This window comes from Ranitomeya variabilis, chromosome 4 (assembly GCF_051348905.1).
Source record: "Ranitomeya variabilis isolate aRanVar5 chromosome 4, aRanVar5.hap1, whole genome shotgun sequence".
Lineage (NCBI taxonomy): Eukaryota > Metazoa > Chordata > Amphibia > Anura > Dendrobatidae > Ranitomeya > Ranitomeya variabilis.
The window spans coordinates 125,102,204-125,113,885 of record NC_135235.1 but is presented as its reverse complement, the minus strand read 5'-3'; positions in this window follow the sequence as shown (position 1 = coordinate 125,113,885).

The window sequence follows — 11,682 nt, the reverse complement described above, 5'->3', positions numbered from 1 at the left end:
CTGAGCACCAACTGGCGGTGTTAGAGCCCAGGGACAACAGGAGGAGCAGGCTAGAGTTATTGCCGCAACACAACAGAGGAGCAGCTGGCGTTACTGAACCCCAATAACAGAGGAGCAACTGTTAACTGTGCAGACAGCACTTCCGAGCACCAACTGGCGGTGTTAGAGCCCGGGGATAGCAGGAGGAGCAGGCTAGAGTTATTGCCACAACACAGCAGGGGAGCAGCTGGCATTACTGAACCCCAATAACAGAGGAGCAACTGTTAACTGTGCAGACAGCACTTCCAAGCACCAACTGGCGGTGTTAGAGCCCGGGGATAGCAGGAGGAGCAGGCTAGAGTTATTGCCGCAACACAGCAGGGGAGCAGCTGGCGTTACTGAACCCCAATAACAGAGGAGCAACTGTTAACTGTGCAGACAGCACTTCCGAGCACCAACTGGCAGTGTTAGAGCCCGGGGACAACAGGAGGAGCAGGCTATAGTTATTGCCGCAACACAGCAGGGGAGCAGCTGGCGTTACTGAACCCCAATAACAGAGGAGCAACTGTTAACTGTGCAGACAGCACTTCCGAGCACCAACTGGCAGTGTTAGAGCCTGGGGATAGCAGGAGGGGCAGGCTAGAGTTATTGCCGCAACACAGCAGGGGACCAGCTGGCGTTACTGAACCCCAATAACAGAGGAGCAACTGTGAACTGTGCAGACAGCACTTCCGAGCACCAACTGGCGGTGTTAGAGCCCAGGGACAACAGGAGGAGCAGAGTGTAGGCTGAGGCCTAATTGGAGCAAGTTGAAAGTTAACCTTTAACCCCCCCCAGGCGTTTGTAGCTGAAAGAGCCAACTTGTGCAGCGCTAATGCTGCAAAAGGAAAGGGTGTCTCTTTTAATTATGCTCCTTGCAAACACAGAACTAAACACTTATAAAATGTGTCCCCTGATACAGTGAAACCGTCCCGGAGGTGGGACTTTCCTTCGTAATGGGACGCAGCACAGGCATTATTCATACCCCCTTGGCGCCGTGCGCCGCCTCCTCAGCGTTGTTTGAATCTGTCCTGGAGCCTGCGCTGTTATGTTCAACCTTGGCCATGCGCAGTTAGCGCTGCCCGTCTTCTGACATCATTTGGTGTCAGGCTGGCTGCGCCTGTGCGTCCACGCTGCCGCAGATCCCGCCTCGCAGTGTCGTCTAATATATGTAATGTAATGCTCTCACTCATCTCCTTTCGTCTTCTTCAGACTGTGCGGCGTCACGGCCGTGGCATGCTAGTAGGGATCAGCTGACGGCGCACAGTCTGAAGAAGGCAGAGGGAGATGAGTGAGAGCCTGAGGTGAAGATATGCACTGCGCATGCCCATGGATCCCAGGCCCGCAGTGTGATTAAATCAGAAGAGACTGCGAGGCGGGATCTCGGGCAGTGCGGCCGCACAGGCCCAGTCCACCTGACACCAAATGATGTCAGAAGACGGGCAGCGCAAACTGCGCAATGCCAAGGTTGAACAAAACAGCGCAGACTACGGGACAGATTCAAACAACGCTAAGGAGGCGGTGCACGGCGTCAGGGGGGTAGGGATGACGGCTGTGCTGCATCCCATTACGAAAGAAAGTCCCACCTCTGGGACGGTTTTATGGTATCAAGGGACGCATTTTATAAGTGTTAATTCCGGCGTCTGCAAGGAGCAAAACTAAAAGAGCTACATTTTCCTTGTGCAGCATTACAGCTGCACAAGGTGGCTCTTTCAGTAACAAACGCCTGGGGGGGGGGACTGGTTCCCTTACATTTCAGTTGTTGTGTCAGCATGGCGGTCGCAGGACACATTGCCGGATACACAGCTGGGGATCAGTTGACGTTACTGAACCCCAATAACACGGCAGCAAGTGTTGACTGTGCAGATGGCACTTCTGAGCATCAACTGGCGGTGTTGGAGCCCAGGGATTACAGTTCAGGTGGTAGAAACATGAACGCAGCAGGAGACCTGGATACTGTAGCCAACCAATTATTTAATCTGGAAGAGGAGTGGCAAATTCCTGCGAGATCCAGGCCTTGTTCATTTTCAGAAAAGTAAGCCGGTCAACATTATCGGAGGATAGTCGCATGCGACGGTCTGTTAGTACACCACCTGTGGCACCAAAGACGCGTTCCGATAATACACTAGCAGCAGGGCAAGCCAGCACCTCCAATGCATACTGGCTTAGCTCTGGCCATGTATCCAGCTTAGAGACCCAAAATTTGAAGGGGGAAGAGCCGTCTGGGAGTACAGTAAGAGGGCAAGACAGGCAGTCTGTCACCATCTGACGGAAACGTTGCCTCCTGCTGACTGGAGCCGTCTGTGATGGTGTAGACATGTGTGGCGGGCACACAAAACTATGCCAATGTTGGGCCATACTGGTCTTGCCTTGTGCTGAGGCACTGCTTCTGCTCCCTCTTTGTGCAGAGCTTCCGCCACTGCCTCGACGCACTGAGCTGCTTTGTAAAGCACTAGCAGCACTGCTCTAAGTTGGACTGGAGAAGATGATGGAATTCACCAGTGTGTCTTGGTACTCCCGCATTTTACGCTCCCGGTTCAACGGTGTTATGAGGCTTTGTAAGTTGTCCTGGTAGCGAGGATCTAGGAGGGTGTACACCCAATAATTAGCCGTGTTGAGAATGTTGGCGATGCGGCGGTCGTTTCTCAGGCACTGCAGCATGTAATCAGCCATGTGCTGCAGACTGCCAACTGGCCACGAAACGCTGTCCCCTGCTTGAGGCGTGATCTCTGCCTGCTCTGCATCACCCCACCCTCGCTCTACACACTGACTACTGGAGAATTGTGTAACTCCCTCCTCTGGACCGATGTCTTCCTCCTCCATTGACTCCTCCTCATCCTCCTCACAAAGTGTCCCCTGTTTAGGCCTTTGTGAGGAACCACGTAGCGCTGACTGTCCAGAAGCTGCTGGAATTGGTGACTCCTCATCCTCCACCTCTTCCACAACATCATCCCTTAGCGCTTGCAGTGTTTGTTGAAGCAGGCAGATAAGGGGGACAGTCATGCTGACTAGTGCATCATCTGCACTCACCATCCGCGTGGAATTATCGAAGGAACGCAAAACCTGGCAGACGTCCTTCATAGTGGCCCACTCATAGGTTGTGAAGTCTGAACGGCGCGGAGTGCGATTTATTTGCGCCTGATGCAGCTGGTACTCCATTACTGCTGGCTGCTGCTCACACAACCGCTCCAACATATGTAACGTGGAATTCCACCTGGTGGGTAGGTCACATATCATGCGATGTTCCGGAAGGCGGAATCGGCGCTGCAGAGCTGCAATGCGCGATCTTGCCATGCTGGAACGCCGCAAGTGAGCACACTCTAGGTGGACCTTGTGCAGCAGTGCATCAAGATCTGGATAGTCCCTCAAAAAACTCTGCATGACCAAGTTGAGCACATGTGCCAGACATGGGATGTGAGTGAGGTAGCCTAGGGCAAGAGCTGCCACCAGATTTCGGCCATTGTCACACACTACCATGCCAGGCTGGAGATTCGCTGGCACAAACCACACGTCGCTCTCCTGCTTGATGGCATTCCAGAGCTCCTGCGCTGTGTGGCTTCGATTCCCCAAGGAAATTAATTTCAAGACGGCCTGTTGATGTTTGGCCACAGCTGTGCTCATGTCGGTCGTAACAGGTAAACGTTCACGGGTCCATGTGGAGGTGGACTGTGACGGCTCCTGCAGCGATTATTCTGAGGAACTTGTGTATGAGGAGGAGTCAATGCGTACAGCCTGGATTCCTGCAATCCTTGGAGTTGGCAGAATACGTCCTGCACCACTCGCACGATCTGTACCCGGCTCAACAACATTAACGCAATGGGCAGTAAGGGAAAGGTATCGCCCCTGTCCATGGTGACTGGTCCACGCATCGGTGGTGAGGTGGACCTTGCTACTGACGGCGTTCAGTAGCACGTGTTTTATGTGTCCCTCCACATGCTGGTGCAGGGCTGGGACGGCTTTCCTGCTGAAATAAAAGCGGCTGGGCACATTGTATTGTGGGACTGCCAATGCCATCAAGTTACGGAAGCTGTCAGTCTCCACCAGCCTGAATGACAGCATTTCAAGGGACAGTAGTTTTGCAATGCCAGCATTCAGAGCCTGTGCTCGGGGGTGGTTTGCCGAGAATGGCCGCCTTTTCTCCCATGCCTGTGCTACCGATGGCTGTAGACTGGGCTGGGAGTGTGAGGATGACTGGGAACGTGGTGCTGTGGGTGGAATTACATTGGGTCTCTGGACAACAGTGCCAGAGGTTCTTCCATGGCGATCTTGTGAGGAAGCCGAACCAGCTGTGTGTGAGCTGGAGGAAGAGGCAACAACACGAGCTGAAGAGGTGGTAGGTGCCGCTGTTGGTTGGCCTAGGTCTTCAGTGTGTTTTTGTAACTCCACCGCATGCTTGGTCCGCACATGTTTCCACATAGTTGTGGTATTGAGGTTGCTGACATTTTTCCCTCTTTTGACTTTCTGATGACACTCCTTGCATTTGACAAAGCAAATGTCATCTGCAACTGTGTCAAAAAAGGACCAGGCACTGCAAGTCTTGGGAGTGCCCGTTTTGGCTTTTGGAAGAGGCGTGCTCCTAACGGGTGCCGAAGTGGAGGCTACAGGAACCGCAGTATTCCCCCTCCCTCTCTCTCTTAGGCCCGTTCGGAGAATCTCTTCCTCAGAGCTGCTCCCACCACCTTCCTGTACCTCACGCCACGATGGGTCAAGGACCTCATCATCTACACTACCCTCTGCCACCAACTGGTTCTCCTGGGTAGTCTCAGCAGCACAGTATGCACCAGAAAGTGGCACCTGAGTCTCATCATCAGATGCATACTGCTGTGTAGTGACCGGAGGCACTGGCCCACCCGTCTCTTCAGAGTCAGAGAGACAAAGCTGTTGGGCATCACTGCATACTGCCTCTTCTTCCATTTCTCCAATGCTGCTTGGCTGGCCCCCTGTTTCCAAGCCAAGAGATTCAGAGAACAGAAGTGGAGATGGCTCCTGTCCTGGGCTCTGACTGCCTGGGCAATTTGGCAGGTGGTGAAGAGACAGATGGGTGCTCTCCAGTGCTCTGTGCCTGAGAGGATGTGGCACTAATTGAAGTCGATGCCTTAGCTGCCATCCATCCGACAACGGCTTCAATTTGTTCTTCACGCAGCAGCGGTGTATGGCGATCTCCTACAAAGCTGCGCATGAAGGACTGTTCCCTGCTGAAACTGGGTGATAAAGAGTCACCGGTGCCCACAGCAGGCACAGAATCCCCATGTCCTCTCCCTGCTCCGCACCCACGCCCACATGCCTTACTCCCTGCCTTCTTCATCTTGGTTGACTGATAAAGATAAGCAGAAAAGTACTAAGGGCTTAGTGTGCTTATTCCTGAACAAGTGAACAGCTCCTAACAGGTATAAGAAACACTAATTTTCTAAAGTGTGGACTAGACTTTAATATGAGCTAATGTGGCCTACGCAACTGTAAAGTAGAGTGTTTGGTGAACTTTATTAATTTTATTTATTTTGACTACAGACTGAACTGCACTCACACACAGACCGTGCAGACAGCCGTAAACGGCGCTGCAAGGCCAAAAAAAGCTGCTCTGTGTAATCCTATGTAGTGTTTTTCCACAATTTAGCTGGATACGGATGGAAAGCCACTGTGGCTGCGGACAGACTACAGAGCGATGTGCACTCACACAGAGACCGTGCAGACAGCCGTAAATGGTGCTGCAAGGCCAAAAAAAGCTGCTTTATGTAATCCTATGTAGCGTTTTTCGAAAATTTACCTAGATACGGATGGAAAGCCACTAATAGGAAATATTTGAAAAAATGTGCAGCAGGCTGCACTAATTGCAAAAAAGGACAATGGATAGAACGGTATGAGGCAGTGACGCACTCTGAGCTGACTGCAACCGGCTGTGGCTGCAGACAGACTACAGAGCGATGTGCACTCACACACACAGACCTTGCAGACAGCTGTGAACAGCGCTGCAAGGCAAAAGCAAGGATCTCACACACATGGCCGTATTTGCCACTAGGCACTCAAGGGCACGTGCCTAGGGCGGGGACGATGTGGGGGGCGGCACGTGAGCAAGTGAGCAAGGTTTTTTTTTTTTCCACCTCCGAAAAAGAGCCAGACTGCCCATCACTAGTCTCAGCTTCTGTAGCGCGTCCTGAGTGAGCGGTCACGTGGTACCGCTCATTAAGGCTCATAAATATGCGCATATTCATGATCTTAATGAGTGGTATCACATGACCGCTCACGCAGGAAGAAGGTGCTGCGCCTGTGCGCCGGGAGTCGGGACAGAGCCGGAGGGATGTCGGCGCGCCCGCTCGGTGTGAGACAGCTGACAGGTGAGTATCAGGGACAGAGGACAGGGGGATGAAGGAGGACGGTAAGCCGCCCGCACCATGCAAGATGGGAGAAGGAGCGGGAGCGGAGGGGGGTGGTGGAGAGATGAGCCATGCATAGGGGGGGTGGAGAGATGAGCCATGCATACAGGGGGGTGGAGAGATGAGCCATGCATACAGGGGGGTGGAGAGATGAGCCATGCATACGGGGGGGTGGAGAGATGAGCCATGCATACAGGGGGGGTGGAGAGATGAGCCACGCATTGGGGGGAATATGAGTCATGCATACAAGAGGTGGGGGGGATATGAGCCATGTATACAGGAGGAGGGGGAATATGAGCCAGGCATACAGGGGGGGGATATGAGCCATGCATACAGGGGGGAATTATGAGCCATGCATACAGGAGGTGGGGGGGAATTATGAGCCATGCATAGGGGGATATGAGCCATGCATACGGGGGGGGAATTATGAGCCATGCATACGCGGGGGGATATGAGCCATGCAAACAGGAGGGAGGGGGGAATATGAGCCATGCATACAGGAGGAGGGGAGAATATGAGCCATGCATATCGGATGGGAGGAAGATGAGCCATGCATACAAGATGGGAGGGGGGCATTATACACTATTGAGCATCATGTGGGGTCATTATACAGTATTGAACATCATGTGGGGTCATTATACAATATGGAGCATCATGTGTGGCCATTATACAATATGGAGCATCATGTGCGGTCATTATACAGTATGGAGCATCATGTGTGGCCCTTATAAAGTATGGAGCATCATGTGTGGCCATTATACAGTATTGAACATCATGTGGGGTCATTATACAGTATGGAGCATCATGTGTGGCCATTATACAGTATGGAGCATCATGTGCGGTCATTATACAGTACTGAACATCATGTGGGGTCATTATACAGTATGGAGCATCATGTGTGGCCATTATACAGTATGGAGCATCATGTGCGGTCTGTTATGGTTCTCAATGGCAAGAGAACATAGCCCAGCAAACATAAGAACTAGCTCTTGGAAGGATGGAAACTAAACTGATCCAGGGGAGATCCCTAAGTATGTCCCCCTCAAGAGAGTAGACAGAACTGTTATGGTTCTCAATGGCAAGAGAACATAGCCCAGCAAACATAAGAACTAGCTCTTGGAAGGATGGAAACTAAACTGACCATGAACTAAACCTGCCGCACAACTAACAGTAGCCGGGTAGCGTAGCCTGCGTTTTATCCCTAGACGCCCAGCGCCGGCCGGAGGACTAACTAATCCTGGCAGAGGAAAATATAGTCCTGGCTCACCTCTAGAGAAATTTCCCCGAAAGGCAGACAGAGGCCCCCACAAATATTGGCGGTGATTTTAGATGAAATGACAAACGTAGTATGAAAATAGGTTTAGCAAAATTGAGGTCCGCTTACTAGATAGCAGGAAGACAGAAAGGGCACTTTCATGGTCAGCTGAAAACCCTATCGAAACACCATCCTGAAATTACTTTAAGACTCTAGTATTAACTCATAACATCAGAGTGGCAATTTCAGATCACAAGAGCTTTCCATATGCAAATTGCCTCTTCTGAGAAAAAGAGGACTTAAACTCTACAGCGCCACCTATTGGAAGTAGCGATCCTACAAGTCACAATCAACCCTTTAACGAGTCGTACAATATGACTTAGGATAAAAGCCAAATCAGTATCTCAATTCGCAGACACGGTGTTTCGGGCTGTTGGCCCTCGTCAGTGCAAAGCATGAGAACTGATTTGGCTAGGTGAGAGGCTCTGGACATGGGGTCTAAGGGGTATCGTTTCTCCTTATGGAGAGTGACATACCATCTCTGGCTTGTCAAGGTAAGGAGGCTTATTTGCCGTACAATGCTCCTCTGGGAATTTAAATATGCAAATTGCCTCTTCTGAGAAAAAGAGGACTTAAACTCTACAGCGCCACCTATTGGAAGTAGCGATCCTACAAGTCACAATCAACCCTTTAACGAGTCGTACAATATGACTTAGGATAAAAGCCAAATCAGTATCTCAATTCGCAGACACGGTGTTTCGGGCTGTTGGCCCTCGTCAGTGCAAAGCATGAGAACTGATTTGGCTAGGTGAGAGGCTCTGGACATGGGGTCTAAGGGGTATCGTTTCTCCTTATGGAGAGTGACATACCATCTCTGGCTTGTCAAGGTAAGGAGGCTTATTTGCCGTACAATGCTCCTCTGGGAATTTAAATATGCAAATTGCCTCTTCTGAGAAAAAGAGGACTTAAACTCTACAGCGCCACCTATTGGAAGTAGCGATCCTACAAGTCACAATCAACCCTTTAACGAGTCGTACAATATGACTTAGGATAAAAGCCAAATCAGTATCTCAATTCGCAGACACGGTGTTTCGGGCTGTTGGCCCTCGTCAGTGCAAAGCATGAGAACTGATTTGGCTAGGTGAGAGGCTCTGGACATGGGGTCTAAGGGGTATCGTTTCTCCTTATGGAGAGTGACATACCATCTCTGGCTTGTCAAGGTAAGGAGGCTTATTTGCCGTACAATGCTCCTCTGGGAATTTAAATATGCAAATTGCCTCTTCTGAGAAAAAGAGGACTTAAACTCTACAGCGCCACCTATTGGAAGTAGCGATCCTACAAGTCACAATCAACCCTTTAACGAGTCGTACAATATGACTTAGGATAAAAGCCAAATCAGTATCTCAATTCGCAGACACGGTGTTTCGGGCTGTTGGCCCTCGTCAGTGCAAAGCATGAGAACTGATTTGGCTAGGTGAGAGGCTCTGGACATGGGGTCTAAGGGGTATCGTTTCTCCTTATGGAGAGTGACATACCATCTCTGGCTTGTCAAGGTAAGGAGGCTTATTTGCCGTACAATGCTCCTCTGGGAATTTAAATATGCAAATTGCCTCTTCTGAGAAAAAGAGGACTTAAACTCTACAGCGCCACCTATTGGAAGTAGCGATCCTACAAGTCACAATCAACCCTTTAACGAGTCGTACAATATGACTTAGGATAAAAGCCAAATCAGTATCTCAATTCGCAGACACGGTGTTTCGGGCTGTTGGCCCTCGTCAGTGCAAAGCATGAGAACTGATTTGGCTAGGTGAGAGGCTCTGGACATGGGGTCTAAGGGGTATCGTTTCTCCTTATGGAGAGTGACATACCATCTCTGGCTTGTCAAGGTAAGGAGGCTTATTTGCCGTACAATGCTCCTCTGGGAATTTAAATATGCAAATTGCCTCTTCTGAGAAAAAGAGGACTTAAACTCTACAGCGCCACCTATTGGAAGTAGCGATCCTACAAGTCACAATCAACCCTTTAACGAGTCGTACAATATGACTTAGGATAAAAGCCAAATCAGTATCTCAATTCGCAGACACGGTGTTTCGGGCTGTTGGCCCTCGTCAGTGCAAAGCATGAGAACTGATTTGGCTAGGTGAGAGGCTCTGGACATGGGGTCTAAGGGGTATCGTTTCTCCTTATGGAGAGTGACATACCATCTCTGGCTTGTCAAGGTAAGGAGGCTTATTTGCCGTACAATGCTCCTCTGGGAATTTAAATATGCAAATTGCCTCTTCTGAGAAAAAGAGGACTTAAACTCTACAGCGCCACCTATTGGAAGTAGCGATCCTACAAGTCACAATCAACCCTTTAACGAGTCGTACAATATGACTTAGGATAAAAGCCAAATCAGTATCTCAATTCGCAGACACGGTGTTTCGGGCTGTTGGCCCTCGTCAGTGCAAAGCATGAGAACTGATTTGGCTAGGTGAGAGGCTCTAGACATGGGGTCTAAGGGGTATCGTTTCTCCTTATGGAGAGTGACATACCATCTCTGGCTTGTCAAGGTAAGGAGGCTTATTTGCCGTACAATGCTCCTCTGGGAATTTAAATATGCAAATTGCCTCTTCTGAGAAAAAGAGGACTTAAACTCTACAGCGCCACCTATTGGAAGTAGCGATCCTACAAGTCACAATCAACCCTTTAACGAGTCGTACAATATGACTTAGGATAAAAGCCAAATCAGTATCTCAATTCGCAGACACGGTGTTTCGGGCTGTTGGCCCTCGTCAGTGCAAAGCATGAGAACTGATTTGGCTAGGTGAGAAGCTCTGGACATGGGGTCTAAGGGGTATCGTTTCTCCTTATGGAGAGTGACATACCATCTCTGGCTTGTCAAGGTAAGGAGGCTTATTTGCCGTACAATGCTCCTCTGGGAATTTAAATATGCAAATTGCCTCTTCTGAGAAAAAAAGGACTTAAACTCTACAGCGCCACCTATTGGAAGTAGCGATCCTACAAGTCACAATCAACCCTTTAACGAGTCGTACAATATGACTTAGGATAAAAGCCAAATCAGTATCTCAATTCGCAGACACGGTGTTTCGGGCTGTTGGCCCTCGTCAGTGCAAAGCATGAGAACTGATTTGGCTAGGTGAGAGGCTCTGGACATGGGGTCTAAGGGGTATCGTTTCTCCTTATGGAGAGTGACATACCATCTCTGGCTTGTCAAGGTAAGGAGGCTTATTTGCCGTACAATGCTCCTCTGGGAATTTAAATATGCAAATTGCCTCTTCTGAGAAAAAGAGGACTTAAACTCTACAGCGCCACCTATTGGAAGTAGCGATCCTACAAGTCACAATCAACCCTTTAACGAGTCGTACAATATGACTTAGGATAAAAGCCAAATCAGTATCTCAATTCGCAGACACGGTGTTTCGGGCTGTTGGCCCTCGTCAGTGCAAAGCATGAGAACTGATTTGGCTAGGTGAGAGGCTCTGGACATGGGGTCTAAGGGGTATCGTTTCTCCTTATGGAGAGTGACATACCATCTCTGGCTTGTCAAGGTAAGGAGGCTTATTTGCCGTACAATGCTCCTCTGGGAATTTAAATATGCAAATTGCCTCTTCTGAGAAAAAGAGGACTTAAACTCTACAGCGCCACCTATTGGAAGTAGCGATCCTACAAGTCACAATCAACCCTTTAACGAGTCGTACAATATGACTTAGGATAAAAGCCAAATCAGTATCTCAATTCGCAGACACGGTGTTTCGGGCTGTTGGCCCTCGTCAGTGCAAAGCATGAGAACTGATTTGGCTAGGTGAGAGGCTCTGGACATGGGGTCTAAGGGGTATCGTTTCTCCTTATGGAGAGTGACATACCATCTCTGGCTTGTCAAGGTAAGGAGGCTTATTTGCCGTACAATGCTCCTCTGGGAATTTAAATATGCAAATTGCCTCTTCTGAGAAAAAGAGGACTTAAACTCTACAGCGCCACCTATTGGAAGTAGCGATCCTACAAGTCACAATCAACCCTTTAACGAGTCGTACAATA